The sequence below is a fragment of the Oenanthe melanoleuca genome, chromosome 3, assembly GCF_029582105.1.
Source record: "Oenanthe melanoleuca isolate GR-GAL-2019-014 chromosome 3, OMel1.0, whole genome shotgun sequence".
Classification (NCBI taxonomy): Eukaryota; Metazoa; Chordata; class Aves; order Passeriformes; family Muscicapidae; genus Oenanthe; species Oenanthe melanoleuca.
In genome coordinates, this window is record NC_079336.1 from 99,809,295 (window position 1) to 99,828,100 (window position 18,806).

Below are 18,806 nucleotides of genomic sequence, written 5' to 3' on the forward strand. Positions count from 1 at the left end.
CTGACTTGGGATGCAGAAGCAAAACTTAATTGTCCATTGTGAGAATGTTTTCTTTGTCTCCCATCACATGTGGCAATGAGCCATCACTCTGTTGCAGCAGGGTCATGGGCTAGGAGGAAACAACTGGGAAAGGTTGAAAGAAACACTGAAAACTTAAATGGGTGTTGGCATTCCCTTTCAACTGCACCTCTGTTCAGAGAACATCGATAAAAATTGTAATCACTTAAGTAATTTTTGTTTTTCACTGATATTCCCCCATGGTTTTAGGAGGTTTTGTTTAAAAGTAATTTTATTCAAAAGTATTACAGCTGTTTGTGGGCTAGTTATTTGCAAGTCAGTGTTATCAGTAATGTCAGCAACGCTTTGGAGGCAGTGCTAGGGCAGAGAGCTTCTCCTGGTGAAACCAGTGGAAGTCTTGCCCTTGCCTCCCAAGGAAGCAGATTTAGGTCTATTAATCCCTATTTTTGCAGATCCAGCAGAGGGAGCAGAAGTCCACCGATGGGGTTGCTTTGGACGAAACATTTGGGGTGGCAGATGGGTTGGCAAAAATTGCTTGTGGAGGTGGGGAGCTGCATGAGTCATTCCCCCATATTCTGAGAAAACTGCTCAATTAAAACACTAAAGATTGCACTGTAATTCAGTAATTTTTCACATCCTGGAATTTCATTTTTTTTCTTTAAATTCTCCATGAGTTGGTACATTATTATAACAATTGATTGGAACTATTTCCAGCACTTACACCAGTGTAGTGATCCCAATTAGCCAGCAGATAATTGTTTTTGTAGGGAATAACACCCAGTCATGTCTTTGCACATCAACTCCCCTGCCATGTTCTGCACTTATGAATATACACCAGAAGATTTGTCCCCTTTAAAAACCAATAATTAAGAAAGGATTAGCTGTAATGCTGCAGTTATTTTAAGGTGCATGCCATGGATACAGATCTGTCCTGAATGTTGTTACCTCTGCCTTAAAACCAGGAACAGAAAGGGCTGGTGTGGGACTTGCTGCTGAAGGTGGCAGTGGGTGGGCTGTGATTTACACCCAGCAGGGCTGCAGGTCCCAGTGTTTTGGGAGGTACCCCAGGGACAACATTCTGCTGATTTCTGGGCTCAGTGGGACCAGCAATGGGCTGTGTCTCCTTAACAAGGAGCATTTCCCACTGCTTTTAGAACTCTTGGCAAGTTCAGTCCGATTTGATAAAGTAAAGTAAGTTTTGTCTTTCATCCTGTTTTTGTCTGGGACGGAGTTAATTTTTATCCCAGTAGCTGTGGTTTGGATTTAGGATGAGATGACACTGATAGCACAGGGATGTTTTAGTTGTTGCTGAGCTCCCCCTAAATCAAGGACTGCTGAGTTCCCTGTGCTCTGGCAGTGAGGGAGCCATGAGGCAGCGTGGCTGGGACAGCTGACCTGGCCAAAAGGACATTCCATTCAGGAAACTCCCATCAATCTCATGGGTTAAACCAGCCATAATCATTAAATAAACTATCATTGGGTTTTCATTTGCTTTCTGTTGGCCAAACCTAAAGATTGGGTTAAGGTTACAGTTGCAAGTCTTTCTCTGGGATTGTGGAGGCTGAAAACTCACTTTTGATGTGAAGAATCTAGATTTTTTTTTTTTTTTTTTTTTTTTTTTTTTTTTAAGTAAAGATTCTGAAAAACCAGGACAGTAAAAGCTCTCCAGGTATTGTGACACTGATCACTGGAAGAGCAGCAGCACAGCTGCTGCTCAGAGGAGAAGTCAGACCTGTGAAAGGAGCCTTGTGTGCAGCCAGGGCTTCATCTGGCACAGAGGGCACAGCAATGTGGCACCAGTTTAGAAAAAGGAATTTGTGAGAAAACATCCAAGGCAGACTAATCAGCTCACACTCTAGTTTTATTCAAATCATATTTTTAATTAGAAGCAGGTCTTCAGTATTTTTAGGAATTTAGTTTGAATAAGAATTTTAGATTCTAACTCTTTTGATATCTAAAAGAACAGGAAAAGAAGAAATTAAAATAAATGCTTGGGCTTATTCTTTTTTCTCTCTTTCCTCATGTCAGAGAAATGTGACACTGAAGACAAAGAAAAGGGCAAATGGGAGACAGGAGGTTGTAGATCCAATATTTCTTAGCTGATGAAGGCAGCTTTGTTTGTTTCAGATGAATTCAGTCAAAGATAATACCTCCTACTCCCAAGGAAAAAAAACAGCAAAATAACACCCCGACCAAAAATGGACAAGATCAAACTTTTAAACTTAGAATACAATTTCCATAGCTTGGCCACCTTTGTTGACAAGCAGATGTGGGATTTGGGTTTGATTAAGCTGGACATGAACCTGGCTCCATAAGGGAGAACATTCCTGGAGATGCTCTGTACCTCTCAACACTTTGGATTGTCAGAAATTCTTGAATTTCCTGACTCCCACCTTGCTGAAGAGGGAGTTGAGGTGACAGTGGCTGCTGTTGGAAAGGTGGATGGATAACTTACAACAGGAGGTTTCATAGCAGGAGCTACTTCTGTTCCTTCTGTTGATGGCTTTGGGGTGATGAAAGGAACAAAGGCAATCCCATCAAAACAACAACAAACTAAAACAGAACAAAACCCTCCAAGTCTGCATGTTAATGGAAAGAATCAGAGAATGGAAAATGAAACAAAAGCTGAGATATTCTGAATGCAATCTTACAACAGTTCTGAGAGGCAGAAGATGCTGGAGCTTTTTAAACTCTGATCTCTAAGCTAAAAATGGAGTTGTCAGCCTTAACTTTGAATTTTCTTGCTTTTAGCAGTTTGCGTTAAACATTAATGTTATTGAAAATAGCTTTTCATCCGTGTGTATTAAGGGTTTGTTTGCCAAAGCCTCTGCTCCCAAATGCGTGAATTTCAGCAGCTAGCACACATCAAAGCAAGGAGATTTTTCAGCTCAAGAAGTTATCTTGAAAATTAAAGCTTAGTCTTTCACTGTATACTTTTTGTGAATAATTATTAGAATCTATAATAAACAGTCTCCCTTTATTGTTCTGTCTATTATATCGAAAGAGATATGCCTTGATTGTATCATTTTAATTAACTCTTGCTGTGTTTTATTGAAGTTCAAAGCATTAAGCATTGTTTATGTAAGCACCATGACATTCAGGTTGCCTGAAAGAAGTAAATAAAACTGTAGGTCAAACTGTATTAATGTTTCTTGCCAGCTATTATTACATCTGCTTTTGAACAGCATTTATTCTGTAATTGATGGTTGTCAGCCTGTAATTTCCATAGCTACATTCTGAACACTTGGTTTTCCCTAATTTTTGTAGTGTTTACACCATATAAAGTCAGAGATTAAAGTAAAAGGGAAAAGTGAGTTACCAGCTTTTATTTGACCAGCTTAATATTTCTTTCTTCAGGGGAATCACTCCAGTTATTTGCCAAGTTCATATATCTATAATATTCTTTTAGATTCAATTTTCTGCCCTTTACTTTTCTCTATTTCATATTTGCTTTATTCTTTGTGGTCATCCCATCTAATCTGCCTGCCTGTGTCTACCTAATTGACCTAATATGTCCACGTATCATTTCTTTAATGATTTTATTATTGAAATGACTCTCAGCATTTGATACTTAAGCATACATTAGAAAAGCCTAATTCTCCCATTAGTGGATCAAGCTTCCATGAGCCTGCCACATCCAGGCTGCTTCAGGATGTTGGCCAAGAGCTGTTCTGCAGATTTATTCCACTTCTGTTAATCTCTGGAAGTGAGAAGAAGCCAATGCACAGATTTGGGTCACTTTTTGTACCCCAGCATTGTCCAGAGACTCTCCTTGGTGAGGATGCAATGTTTCCTCCCACAGTGCAGCCTGAGTTTTATCCCCAAGGCCTTGCTTCTGCAAAGGAAATTTAGGAATGAATTTTTTTCAATTGCTTCTGCTACCCATAATGAGCCACAGATGTTTTGGAACCTTCTATGGCTTTCTCTTTCCATTTAAAGTCCAACTTTACCAAATTAGTTTCTTTGTTTTAGCTTCCTTCAACAAAATAATCAACTTCTGAGAAGTTTGTAGTAGCCAACAAGAACATCTTAGCAGTCTCATCCATTCTTTCCTCTCTCAAGCTTCTTTGAGGATTTAACATCCCTGCAGCACCTTTGCCTTTGAGCCCTCCTTCACATCCATAGCCTCTGCTATTGCCTTGTCTTTATTCTGTTGGTGTTTTCAAATTATTTGAATACGTACTTTTTTGTTTAATTTTTTTTTATGAGCTCTGAGTCTGGGAAGTGTCTGACAAATCTGCTGTTACAAAATAATTTGGATTAAAAGACCACTTTTGTGCTGTTGAATGGCTTGTATGGAGAAATTTTTATTTATTTTTGTTTAAGGTCAAGCTTGTGGTTTACTTAAAAGAGGCTGTTAAAGAGGATTCCATTGTGTTTCTCTAGTCAAGCATAGCTATCCTGCTAAACATGTTGTACAAGCAGTGAATAGTGTGACACTTAAAGAATGCTGAATTTATTTTTGGACATGTTTTTTGTATTTCTTTATCATGGCAGAGACTTTTTGGCTATAGGGCAGCAGGGAACCGAAGTGTCTGGTTACGTGCTGTGGTTAACAGTGACCTGCAGTTAAGTTCCTTGGCATGAGACAATTTTTCCTTTTTCTATCTTAATTTTTTCCCTTTTCTTAGCTTGATAGGCTGCAGTTGAAGTCCCTTGATTTGTCTTTGTTGTGGGCAGAATCCAGGGATTAGGTCAAATTAAAAACTGGCACTTCCATGATGTCTGTACTTTTATGGTGCATTCCTCTGCTATGGAAAGTCAAATACATCTTTGCCTATTGCTGAAACCAAAGAAACAAAGCAAAAGAGAATTCCTTCTAGCTCCTAATTGAACAGCAAACATCATTATTCCTGGTGTAATCTGTTAAACAAATGGAAATAGGTGAACCTTCCACTCTCTTTTTTTTTGTCTCTTGTTTAAGAAAATGGCACCATCTCAGGAGAGCATCTTTAACTAAGAGAGCATAAGTGCATCCAATGACAGTTACAAATATTTTTATACAACAGACAGACAAATTGTGCTGGTTGTCTATATTTAAAAAAAAAAAAAAAAAAAGAATGAAAAAAAAAATGAAAAAAGAGCCTTGCTTAAAAGACTACAGTAAATCACGAAAGTGATCTCAAGTGAACAGAGATGGATTTCTGGAATACGGTGTGCAATGAAACCACTGACCTCTTATACAAGGGTTCATGTCTTTTTCTACAGAAACAGATGGGTAATAGCATAATGCTGAAATCATGCTCTACATAATATGGACCTAGTGATTGCAGACCTGATTGCTTGCCATATGGTTGCTGAAGGGTTGAAGAGAAAATGGGATGATAAGCAAACCCTTAAAAGCAACATTTTTATTGAATGGCCATTACATTAAAACCCAAACTCTGCAAATGAAGGCAAGAACTGTGGTGAATAATGATGAAATAACAAAACAATAAAAGAAGAAACACAATAGCATGTATTTGTTTGCAGCATGCAAAATAATACTCCCCATTTTTTTGGTGTCATTCTGCCTTGTGTTACGAGCATTTGGTGGAAAGTTGGTGGGACATTGCTGCCTGCAGGGCACAAATACAGTATCGTGGAGCACTGCAGTATTTACTGGGTCAGACAGGAAAAGAAAATAATCACTTGTCTCAAAGGAAAAGCTTCTGAGTTAAATGCTAACTAAAATATGCAACTTGCATACATGAGCCACATTACTGTGAGGCTGGTCGGAAGCCTTCATGAGACTTGCTTTTCCAAGGCACACTTCTACACCTATTTCCTCACTCTCCTCAAAAAAACACTTGCTTTTATCACTGATTTTTTTTCCTTGGTACATTCTTGTAACTAGTGAATAGCCTGGGGGTTTTTTTTACTGACATTTGTCAGTGAGTTGCTGAGTGTGGGCAGAGGAAAAGCAGAGTAAGTGATGTGTAAGTCCTCACTCCTCATGTGTACTTATCTTCAAGAGGCTTCTTTGTAGGAAGGAGGTTCCACGTGGCTCTATGCCACCACAATGCCATGGCCATGTCTCCTCCTGTGCTGAGGGGAAATGACTCTGTCAGTGTGACAGGGCAAGACTTTGAAACATGAAAATCCTGCATTTCAGGGCTTTTCTCACACATTTGGAGGGTGGGCCCAGTGTGGTCTCTTGAGGCATTAATGGTTTGTTTAGTAATTGCTGTAGAAGGTACCCAGTTGGTAAAGTCAGAAATTCAGATCAGTTTAGAGGTTGCAAAGTTTTCAAGTCACATTACACGAGCCACTTGAATCAGGCTGGACTTGCCTCCTTCAGAGGCTCAGTCCTGCATGAACATCCAGGCTGATGGCTCAATGCAGAGTGGACCTCAGTGGCTTTGCAGTCAGAAAGGATCCTTTTTTTCTTAACTTTCCCAAAACCTAGTGCTCCAAGTGTGTAGAAAGGGATGAGGAAGCAGTTCCCAGCTATTTTTGGCAGGTGCAATCTGTGTCCTGCTGTGTGGCCAAACCCCTCACATGTGGGGACCACCCCAGCAAGTCCCTGGACTTTGATCTCTCTCCACCACACTGCTGAAGAGCTTCCAAGATCCAGGCAGGGTAATATAGCTATCTCTGATTAATCACTACTAAATACAGACTTCCTTAGCTTGACAGGCTTGTCTGATGCATCCCATAAATCACAATTTGTTTGACTGCAAGAATGGAAAATATTTATTTGAACAATTACTTTCAAAGAGGAGCCTGCCATGTACATGAACCTCCGGATCATCCTCATGCTTCTCACGGGCTGCCCACCTCACTTGGATTTCACCTGGAGACCTAAGGACATGTGACAAGCAGCGTATCCCAGTATTTAAGACACTTTAAATATGGTGAAACCGATTTCCATATGATGAGAAGAGATTTCCTGCAGCCTATAAAATTGATTCTCATCCCTCTCGACTCCTGACATGCTGCCTGTGTGGCAGCAATAAGTTTTGCATAACTTTTAAGAGCCCGTGCTGACCTACTTAACAGGCATCCACTGCTACATAATGTATTTAGGTCAAGTATTGTGTCTGAGCTTATCATCAATCTTGTAATAGTCCAGCTCACTGTGAGAGCCACAGGTACATGATTGATGCAAACATTCCACTGGATAGAGAATATTCTTGTCATTTTCTTAAAGGGAGGCCTAGCGTTAGGGTGTTGCTATTTTTGTTGGAGAAGAAACAAGGATTGCCAATCACAACCCTCTCAACCTGTGCTGCTGCACCCCTGGTTTTCTCCCTGGAATAAGAACATCCAAAACCACCTATAACAAGTGATTTTTATTCTTTTCTTTACACGATTCTTTTGGGATAGATAGTACATATATAACATCTATATTTTTATTATGATATGTTTCTGACTGATTCTTACTTCCAAAATAATATACCTGGAAATTTTGTACCAAATCATTTGGTGCCAAATCATTCTGTCCCTCCCCTAACTGTAGTTGGTGTTTTAGCCACATTTTGGGCAGGCTCTTAAAGCTTGTATTTTAATAAAGTAGTGCCAGCACCCTTCTTCATCGAGATGATATCAGTGAAGAGCACGTTGGTTTGAGCAGTAAATTGTTGCAAAGTTCTGTGACATCTTAATGCTCTGACAGGATGTGAAAGACAATAACACCACTGAAAAGACCAGAAAAAAAGCCCTTTATAGCTACTGAATAATATATTAGCTTTTAACACTGTATATACAAGCAAAATGGGCTAAGGTATAAAATCAACAAAATAATTACTTATACCAGACGTTATATATTTTATCAGCATCAGAACTGCATGACCTCAGCCTGTGGTGCAAATGGGGTTTGATTTGGTATTCATTACTCAAAGAGATGTAAATACCCGCGGCCCAAGTGGAACCTGCCCTGGGGGCTGATGAAACGTGTCTTACTCGTGTGTAGTTTGGAAAGAGTTCCTCTGAAAACCCCTCAATCTGTTGTGTGAATGGACTCGCAGGGATCGTTCCCAGTGCCCCAAATGTGCCGATGTGAGGACCTGTGAGCAGCTCCTAAAACGTGCAGGTGCCTACCTGCATACAAACACCTCTAAAATTGCCATGTACGGTGCTGTGAATCTGAAAATCTAGAATGCACTTTTTAGCAGTGCATTGCAAAGTCTGAACTGAGGGAAGAGTTACATAGCAATGAAAAATGCATGAGAAAGGTCCAATTTATACATGGATCCCAAGAGTTTGGCAACTTGTCTCCTTTCCTTCCTTTTCAAATGCTGTGCAAAGTTTATCAGTTTGTGTGACAAATTAGTTTGTGCTGTCTCTGTATTCCAAACAGAACTTCCAGAAACAGAACTTTGGAGAAAAAAAAGCTAACAATTGTGCTAATACACCTTTCTCACAAAGTAAGAGCCCTCGGTCTGAGCTCCCTCACTTTGAAGGTCTTAATTGCACCTTAATGTTGCTTTAGTTTGGTTTAATTTGTGATGCAGCTGGACTTTTTCTGCAAAACTTATTTCCAGAGTTTTGGCTCATCACATTCGAGGATTTCAAATGCTGGGCTTAAATTCTGGCTAAATAAAAAAGGCAAAAAAGTGAAGCATCTTTAATATAAATTTTTTTTGCTGATACTCAGAAAAATATTTTGCATCTTCCTGCAGTAAATTACAAGAAATTCAAAATTCAGAAAGAATTTCTGGAATATAATTCAATTTAAGTCAGCACTTGTGGATTCTTTGCCTCGAGTTCACTGATACCAGCCTGAGAAGGAGTGGGCAGAGGTGAAATTCCTTCTGTCAAACACAAAGTCGATGGGGGGAAGATAGGGAGGTGGTTGTATGCAAAATAGAGACACTTCAGAGTCTGCTTATATACTAATTTATTTATACATGCAACAAGAGGAGCACTTCTTACTCAGGATAACATAAATAACCCCAGCACAAAATGTTTTAGGAAGTGCACTTGGAATTACAGCCTCGTCTTAGGTAAAGTCAGGACTTATGTAAGTGAACAGTTGTTCTTTTCAGTTCTCTAAATGCAAACAAATGGGTTTTTTGTTTGGGGAACAGTTGTTGTTTCCCAAGCTGTTGCTGCACCTCAGTGCTGGGTGCAGCTTTACCTTTTCTTGCTCTTTTCAAGGTAGCTGTGCAGTGAAAGGGAGAGAGGGAGAAGGACAAAGAGGGAAGAATTTAATTCAGATATTGTTCTGTAAAGATTGCTGGGTTTCCTCTATTTGGAGCATAGAAAAGCCACAAGAGTTGTTTGTTTCCTTCCTTGTGGAAGGTAATATTTGCCTGGTGTGAGTCAACTGAGCCAGCTGATGTCGAGGGAAGTGTTCTGAAGGGAACAGCTTCAGAATCTGCTCCTGGATGTTCCGATTCCTGCTGCACATGCCTTTGATTCCAAAATGCGAGGGAAGAAGTAGCGAGAACATTCTCTAATGCAGGATGGGGTGGTGAATGTAGGTGTTTTCCTAGATTTTATTACAGCTTTTAGCTTTAAAATTCTTAGAAAGTCCAAGTCCCTTCTAATCTTTTAGCTGCCTTTTTCCTTTCTATTTAACAATTCAGCAGCACATCGATTGATCCCTTTCCCCAAACATTTTGAAGCACTTGAAACCATTCCTTGCCACGTTGTTATTTATAGAGCTTCACTAAATGAAAAAAGGCTCCTTTTCCCTTGCAGGTATATGCATCATTTATAGTCTGGCTTCATTATATTCTGTACTGTATCAACTCCTGTAGGAGAGTGGTTATGTAATGCTCTTATGTCATTACATTTACATGCATTAAGTTCCTGGCAGAATCATATTCACTGGAACAAAGGGTTCATTAGCAGGACAGAAATGCTTAACTTGGGAAACTGCTGGAAGAAGTGAGACACATTTCCAGGCTGATATTGTTGATATGCAATTATATATTATGTACAGAGTTGATGTGGGATTAACTAATCCCAAATGACAAGTATAAATGTGATAGAAGTTGTTCATTCAAATCTCTTTCTGCAGTGGTAACTTTGAATAGAAGTTATCATGGTTAAATCTGAGTGCCTGGGAGGGGGACTCACTGCAGTGTGGCAGAGCAGTGCCATTCCCACCACATGGGAGCTTTACAAAGGACCAGCACTCACTCCACAAACTGCAAATACAGGAAAAAAAGTTACTCAGTGCCCCTTATTTACATGTGCAACTGGTGCAGAACGAATTGCTGGCCTCGATTGTGTTATGCATTTAAATATGTTCTTTATTCTTGCAGCTCCTCTCCCCTGTCAGTGAAGCATTATGGTGGGAGCTTCTGGGGAGAACACCTGGGCACATTCCTTTGCACAATGTCAGGGCTCTGCCTGAACCAACTTCGGAAATGGATCATTTTAGTTTTGTTGAAATGGCAGTTAAATAGCAGGAATATATCAAGAGTTAAAACTTCATTACTGGGGAGCAATAAAAATACATCAAGCCTGGAATATTGTCTAGGAGATCAGATTTCTTGGTTGTGTTGACACTTTAAAGAAATATGTTTATTTAAGGAATAGAAATTCTATATACTGGAATACTACAGTGATAAATTGCATTCTAGTTAGGCTATCTCTGATGTTCTAATTTTATCAGCCAACAATGGATTGTGTATCCCATGAAAGCCAGCTAAAAAAAAAGGCAAAAAATAATGCTAAAGGCAAAAAATCTTCCTTAACCTTTCTGTACTACTTCACTGGGACTGGTGCTGCACAGCTTTTGGAGTCTGGAAACATTTAATTGTATTTGTTAGCACCTTTTCGTTGGGTTGAAGCAAGCAATGTTCAGGTGGAGATGTGCTGGAGACAGCACAAAGAAATGTATGTGCTTGTAATTTCCATGAGGATGAGAAGCAGGGGACTCTGAGTTTCCTGCAAACCTGGAAACAGGGACGTTTACAAGTCTCCAGACTTCCATGTCTGACAACTTCCCTAAATTTAGATGTTACGGCTGTTTTTGTGACCTGAAAAGTCTCCTGCACAAGTGTAGATCCCCAAAATGGGCTACCTGGAAAGCACTGTGATAAATATGTCTAGTTCCTTGCAAAGCTGTGAGGAAGTGATTTTTAACATATTTCACCAAAAAAAATGCTGCTTGTTCTCAGCTTTGCAGATGGTTTCCCAGGTTGACTTGTTAGAATGATAAGGGAGGACAAAAGCTCATTTGGCAGAACAGGAACTCTGTCGTTACTCATGTTGGGAGCATCTGTCTTGCTCATGTACTCGTGTGTTTGGGGCTGAATAGGCTGTGGAGAGTTTCTTCTGGTTTCACTTATGGGGGACATTCTTGGGGGATGATGAGGTGTCTACAGCTCCACTTGTCAGTGCTGAATCCCACAGACACGCTGGCTGCCCTTGCAACTGCTGCAAGACAAACCCAGAAGTCTTGAAGGATGAAGTGTGAAGTCCCCAGTAATTTCAATGTGACCACAAGCAGCTTCTATGGAGAACATGAAAGCACAAAGCCTCACTTCAAGGGGAACCCCCCAATATTTCTTCCTTTATGTATTTATAGAGGTGCATCATGGCTTGTGTTGAAGTTGTCACAATTTAATAAATCAGTGTAGAATTCTGCAGCAAATAACAAATAGCCTGCTAATAGAGGCCATACTTTTGTCAATGGTCTCAATTGGTTGAAGGCTGTGCCTTGCATTTGCTTTTACTCCCAAATCTTTGAGAATGCTTTTTGTAGAAGTTCGATAGTCAGGTATCAAGATCTCTTCAAAATCAGTATCAAGGATGCTGGAAGTTTTCAGATGTCTGCTATCAATTGTCACTGTTGACAAACAAGGGGAAGAATTTAAAAATAAAGTACCTGGCACAACTTGCTGCTTTAGTTCTGTGGAGTTGGTTAAAAATACTGTCTTTGATGGAAATCAAATGGAGCAATATTTGCAGTCTGCACAACAAAACCAAAATGGGTCTGCAAAGCTAAGGCATCCACATCCTTTTCCTTCCTATTTACTCTTCCTCCTGTTTCTAAATTCTCTGTAGTTCAGATATTTCCAGTGTATTTTCAGTATTTCAATATTGCTGGGTTAGTGATGTACTCCTGTGGAATAGATAATGTAGTTTGCAAAAATATGTGCTTCAAGAAATACAAACACAAAAGGGTTGGGTGAAGAGGTGCAGCCATTCACTGTTTGGCATTGAAATTCTGCATTTCTGCTCAAAGAGATGCATTTCCATGTTGTGGTTTCAAGCACCTACTTGGTTTTTCTAGATTGAGTATTTGTGCACATTCCTGAGGTTCAGGCTGGTGAATTCTCCCATTTTGAGGCAAAAGCAGCCAGTTGCATTGTGGGAAAGCAGAGAGCTCTTCAAAAGCATATAAATTAATTCCTTTCATTAAAGGAACAGAGGGAAAAAATGCAAAAATCAAATAAATTCAACTGTGTTTAAAAAGACTGATAATAGTCTAAAGGAATTACATGAAAGAGGCAGGAACAACCTCAGAAGTACATAAGACACTCTTAGCTTTTCCTTTCAGTGATGCTGCAGAGGATGTTGCAGGAATGTCTGCAATCCATGGCAGCCAAAAGGTCTGGAAGATGCAGCAGCAGCTTCCCCTTTGCCTCTGGCACCAGGCATTGAATCTGTGTGGACCTGGCCATAGAATACAGGTGGAATCAGGGAATTCCTGCACAGGTTATGCAGTGGGATGCTCTCCCTGGCATTTCCCAGGAGCAGGAGTTCATTTCTCTGCAGATCCCACATGGGCATCCATGTCTTCTGGAAGATGAGACGAGTTAGGGATGTGCTTGTGAGGATCTGTCTGTGCCATCCTTCTTCTTGACAAGTTTATGGATCCCAAAATATGGTGGAAGATGTACCCACAGAGAAGAGATTTTTTTTTTAAATCATAGCATGGGTACAAAAGGGCTCTATTTGTAGTTCTCCTCTGCACATGTAAGGATTTGATTTTTTTGGGTTTGATTTCATCCAGATTTAGCCTTACAACAAGAAAAGCTAAATGTGCAAGATGGCTGAAATTCAGGATACTGAGTGTGTTCAGTGAAAGAAAAAATTCCTTTGAGTCAAATGTATTGCTGAATACCTCCTTAAGTAGCTTTGCTGTCTCCTTCCATCATTTTTTTGCTGTCAAGAATAGGACAAGAAATTGGAAAAGAGACAAAGGTGTTAGAAAAAAAGAAGACAAAAGAAGGTGTTGATTTTAGGAACTTTGATTTACTCGATTTTGCTTAAAAATATTAAGCTTTTGCTGTACAAGTATCCTTTGAAAAAAGGATGTCTGCCTTTCAAAATCTTGAATGAGAAAACATTCAGGTTTGTGTCAGGCAGGGCTTACAGATTTTTTTTAGATGCAAGTTTAAAAACAGACACCTTTTTTAAAAGAGATTTTGGGGTTCTTTCTTTGTAACTTGACAGGATGGTTTGTTCATGTCAATAGTCTTTTGATCACTCAAAAGACATTGAAATAAAAAATGTCAATGCTTCCACTCTTTTGATCCATCTCCCTTAAGTATTGTTGCAAGAGGAATATATCAGATTATTATAATTTTTCAACTTGGCTTTATATCCTGGAGCCACATTTTTGGGTCTAACCCAGAGGGATTTGGAGGCTGGAGTCACATTTGTGGGTCCGACCCAGAGCACTTTGGAGCCATTCCTGCATATTAACAGTGCCATATTTTTTCCCAGCAGGGGAATAATTTCCTAATTCATTTGTACTGCTGACCACTCTTCACTCTAGTTATAAAAGAACTACAGTGGGGATTAGCTTTTTGTTTTTAAATGCCTGTAAACCGCGAATTAGAAATATAAAGCTATGAATACGATGGGTGATTCTCTCCTGAATATTTCTGTAAACCCTGATCACAAAAACTGTAGGGAATGTTTTCCATAGAATTGAAATTTAGCAGAAAAAGAAGTACATAATTGAAAACAAATTCTGGTGTTTTTACAGAGTCTGGGTTTTAATATGTGTGTATAGAAAATAGTGATTTTAAATTTATTTAAATGAATTATTGTTTTACATGAATGATAAGCTACACTTGAGAGCAACCATTTTCTAGGATTTGTTTTGAATCTCTTTTAGTGGTTAAAAAGCAGCTTAAGCCTCCAATCCCGATGAAACAGGTGTAGACCCTCAAGAAGATTTCTGTCAGGAGTGGTGAATCTGGATTTGTGGTGTGCCCCTTGCGTGTTTCAGGAATACACCTCTGCGAGCACAGGTTGAAATCCCCACTGAAGCTGGTGGGAGTTTTGCTCCTGACTTTGGTGGGTTTAGAATTTCACTGTAAGGCTTTTTATGTACTTTTTAAAAATGAAAAGGTGACCTGTTTAATGCTGACCCAAATCGTTCACTGCACAACTTCTGTCCTGCTCAAATTCCCACTCGCAAGCCCATAAACTGAAAGAAGAGCTGTGGGAAAGTAAAACTCCGGATTTCAAGTGAGAAAGCCACTTGAGATCTCTCCACATCACACTCTGGCTGGTTATTCTGGGCAGCAGAAGTGGCTGAGCTGGAGCTGTTGTGATCCACAGCACTTGGTGAGGAGTGGGGAAGCAGAGACAGAAACTGGAGCACTCAGAAAATGCCTGGAGAAGGTTCGTGACACAAGTGACTGCAGCTCCCCGGAGGAACTGGCACCACAGCACACTCAGCTCTGCTGGGCCCTTCGAAAGGGGAGTTAAAAAAATCCACTGTGGGATGAGTGAAGGCACTGATTCTGCCAGTGAGAAAGTAATCCCAGGATTGCATCAAATCCCTACCACAGTCACACCCAAACGGATGGCACCGAGTCTCCTCTTCGGGTTCTGAGCTCTGTATTTCTGGAAAACAAGGAAACAGAAAGAAATACACAAAGATCTAGAATTGCAGAACAGGGAAATGAAATCAGTTTGTCACAGGAGATTTTTTTTTTTATTGACATCTTTAGTTTGTTTTGATGTCTGTAATTAAATCGCTAATTATGTGTTTCTGTTGCAGTGGTCATGCTTTTATTACATAATTGCTACAAGTTTTTCTCTCCCCACTAACAATATTTGCTTAACCTTAGTGCATGCTAGTTACATCCTTCAGAATGGAAAAGCTTAGAAACAGAGTTATTGATTGTTACAATTAGCTAAATCAGAGGAGCTCAAAGTTCTTTGCCATAAATTAAATATGTTTTGTGGCACAGGATCAAAGATAATTAAAGGATGAGGCAATTGCAGTCCTTAAACAATAAATATTATTTTGATGCTGGTTGAAGAAAGTAAAACAACAACCAAAAAAAGGCAGGAAAATTGAGAGATTTTAAAGGAGGGGAGAAAAGTTTAGCCTAGGGTAAAGACATCATTTAAAAAAAATAATTTATACTGTGATCCTTTGAGCTTCCTTCTGTGTTGTCTCAAAAAGCATCTGATTAGGTGAGATGCAATTCAGTCACCTTCTCTCTTTTTTTCCCTTTTGAATTTAGGCATAATTTTTGTCAGTATATTTCAATGTATTCATTAATTTTTCTCATTTGTTTATTTTATGCAAACCATAAGAGACATTTTTTCCTCAGTGAAGATTGCCTCTTTATTTTATTTTGAAATATTTGTATATTTATTTCATTAAATGAGATAATGCTTTTTCTTATTAACATAATTTCCAGTACATTAAACATATTTCTCCACAGACAGAAGAGAGGAATCAGATTAAATGACAGTTAAATCACTTGCAGCAATTTCAACTGTTAAAAGAAATAAGTGTCTCTGTTTTCTTTGTGATCACGAGATGTGCTGTAAAGGGAAATGAAATACTAAAGAAAGGAGGGAAAACATAAAGAAATAATGACTGACTTATTGCAGTAATACCACTGAGAGAAGAAAAACTCACTACAAATAAAAGGAAAAATAATATAGTGGTTTTGAAAGTTACCAAAATTCATTTCTTATTGATGAGATCAGTGCCAGCCTTATACTGAGTAAACTGAGGGGGGGAAAAAAAAACAGCAAAGCACACCCAAAGCCAGACAATGCCATAAACTGTGGGCAATGAAAGAAGGAATAAATACTGTGCATTTGGAAGGCTGTTACTCTAAATGCCTCTAATTTTTAAATAATTTATATTTTATCACATTTAGGGAGGAGAGGGAGGAAGCAATTATCTCTTGGTGAGCCAACCATGCCCCTCTGCTGCTGTGTTCAGGGCTCTCCAAATGTCCAGGTGTCCCTCCTGCAGCTCTGTCCCCTTTTCTTGGGCAGATGTGGGGCTGCAGGAATGAGAAAAGCATCTTTTATTAGCTCTTTTAATAAGATCTTGCAGAATGGTTATAAGAATATTTTTGTTTTAATGATGTTTTATGTTATTATTTTAATTTCCAGAGCTTGAACACGCAGCTTTGAAGAGATCTTGGGACTGAAGGACTGGGCTGAGACATTTCTAAGGTAATGCTGGCATTATTGTTGTGCACCCAAGATTTCCTCTGTTTGCTTTTAGCTGTAAACCAGTTATTTTTCACCAATTTTATGTGCCTGATTTTTTAGTCCTGAGTAAGGACTAGTCCAGTATTTGCCATTTTCCTTCTTTTTCTCAGTTTCCTGTTAGTGCACTCTATAGCTTCACTCATTTCACCTTCAAGCTCAAATCAGAGAAGGGATTCTTGAGAAGGGGGACCTGTTCTAACTCCCTGCTCTATCTCAGAGTTAACTAAAATTATAATTTTTCAGGAATTTAAATGACAGTATCTTTGCTATTAAATGCTTGATGAGGAAAAGTGATGCCATGGGGTAGAGCATCCTCCCTTCTGTGACATGGTGCAGGGAAAAAGGTGGAAAATGTCACCTTGGAAGGCTTTTAAGGAATTGTTTCCTGAGGCTGGAGAGCAGGCTTTGCCTTCCTGCTTGTGCTCATCTGCTGAAGCTGAGCAGGGGACACTGCAGGGCCATCACCAAAGACTTTTGCACTCTGGGGTTGGTGTCCCTGGATCCTCTTTGGAAGCTGTATTTGCTGTGCTGAGGAGACTGGTCGGCAGAGGAGGTGGTAATGGAATTTAGCAGTTGAGGAGACTGAGAAATCACAGAGCATGTGAAACATAATTAAAGAAATAAACCAGGAGCATCTGCCACCATGTGTGCCCCTGGAGGGGCAGCAGCCCAGCCCTTGCTCACAAATGCTCCAGAGCTTGTGATGGGCACAGGCTGAGGGTCACTGCAGGTTCTGCCACAGGATCCCTGCCCAAGGAAGCTCTGCACGACACAGAGAGCTGGTAAGTGGAACTCAGTGCCCAGAAACATTTCCAGTGGTGGTGCTCATGCTTACAACCTTCATTACCATATTTTCAGGGGGCATAATGATCATTAATGTGTTTATTGTGCCCTTGTGAGTTGGGGCAGGGATGTTATCCCCTTTCACACACGTGGAATTGAAACACAGGCAGTACAAGTACTGAGCTTCAGCTGTTTTGTGGCTTTTCCTGCAGGATCCTGACCCCTCTTCTTGGCTTTATCTCTTGCTCAAAGTGTCTAAATAGGAGATGAGTTGTGCTGGGATTCTTCTATAGTCAATAAAAGGAGACAGGGATCTCCAAAGGAAAATTCTGACCTCCCAATGGGTTTTGGAGGGTGTCTACAAAACCTGCCTGCTCTCACTGAACTGCCTTAAGAGAGACTTTTGCATCTCTCTGCTCTGGACACTCACTAAGGACAAGATTTGATTCATGAGACAGAACACTTCCATTTTTGTCTCTGCTGAAGAGGCCCAGCACAGCTGTATTAGCTTTTGAAGATGCTCCATGTGCTTACAAAAAGTGGCTGTGACTTAGAATGACAGGAGGGGCAGAAACAGGTAAATATAAAGCTGCCTTGATGAGGTGTGAGGATCAGTGAACAGATGTCCTGCACTGGATTTTGTTGCAATCCAATTACTCTCTCAATACTTGTGAAGTTCTTATCACTGTGAACAACTGTCCTTTTTGGTTTCACTATGAGCAATTATCCTTTTTGGTCTTAAGAGGTGACAGGCAGGATGACACAAACCTTCTCTGTGTCCGTTTCAGACCTTAGTTTTTAAAAGTGTGTGTAAACACTTAGTTAAGTGTTTTTAAAGAAACTGGTTTTAAATCAGGTAGATCATGAGAAGCATCTCTTCCAGAATTTATCAGGTTTATATTTTGCATATTCCATACCGAGGCCATTTCTTTTCTTGTGACATCGCAAAAAATGAAATTAGTTTTTGACTAGGAGGGGATGATGCTGAAGGTGTTCTCAGAATAATGTGATTTAGCTTTTGGGAAATATTAAAGCATGACTACACTGAACCTTTTTATGTTAGACAACAGCAGTTTTTCCATTCTGCACTAAATACTCCTTTCAGATTTCTCATCTTGCATGATATTGCCTATTTCATGCCTCTGACAAAGTGGCTGAAACAAGCTCTTTCCCTAAACTTGTGATATTTGTGGATAAAGGATTATTACCTGTGGTATTTTATAAGCAATGAATAAATTACAGCATTGTTTAGGGAGAAGCAAACAAGGTGTTGGGCTTCTTGTCTGATGCCACAGCAAAGGTTTGTGTCAGAGTTCAGGAGGGATTCAAGAGCATTGTGCTTGGATCAGTAGGTTTAGTATCTGGAATATTTTCTTATTCTGTTTTTCCTATAGTATTTTGATTGTGTGACTTATTCCACTGTCACATGGCAATATTTTAAAATAAGTGAGCAAATTCTCTTATTTAGAGGGTACTAAAACTCATCAGTGTCTTGCTGTTGAGTGGGTGTCCTGGGTTTTGGCAATAATGCACCTGCCTTTCCTGGAGAAAGGAGAGCACACCAGGTTCATGGGGACACTTCAGTGCAGGAGGGGGGCTTGGGAATTGTGCTTCTCCTGGCAGCACTGGAGGAA

The 18,806-nt window shown here is 39.7% G+C and overlaps 1 long non-coding RNA gene across 1 annotated transcript in view; it reads left to right on the top strand.

Moving 5' to 3' along the window:
- LOC130251744 (uncharacterized) overlaps positions 1-18,806 on the top strand; it is a 434,188-nt gene that overhangs the window by 93,325 nt on the left and 322,057 nt on the right. Inside the window, exon 2 of the long non-coding RNA XR_008840217.1 lies at positions 16,288-16,350. This is a non-coding gene — a long non-coding RNA (uncharacterized LOC130251744). The remainder of the gene's footprint in view (positions 1-16,287; positions 16,351-18,806) is intronic.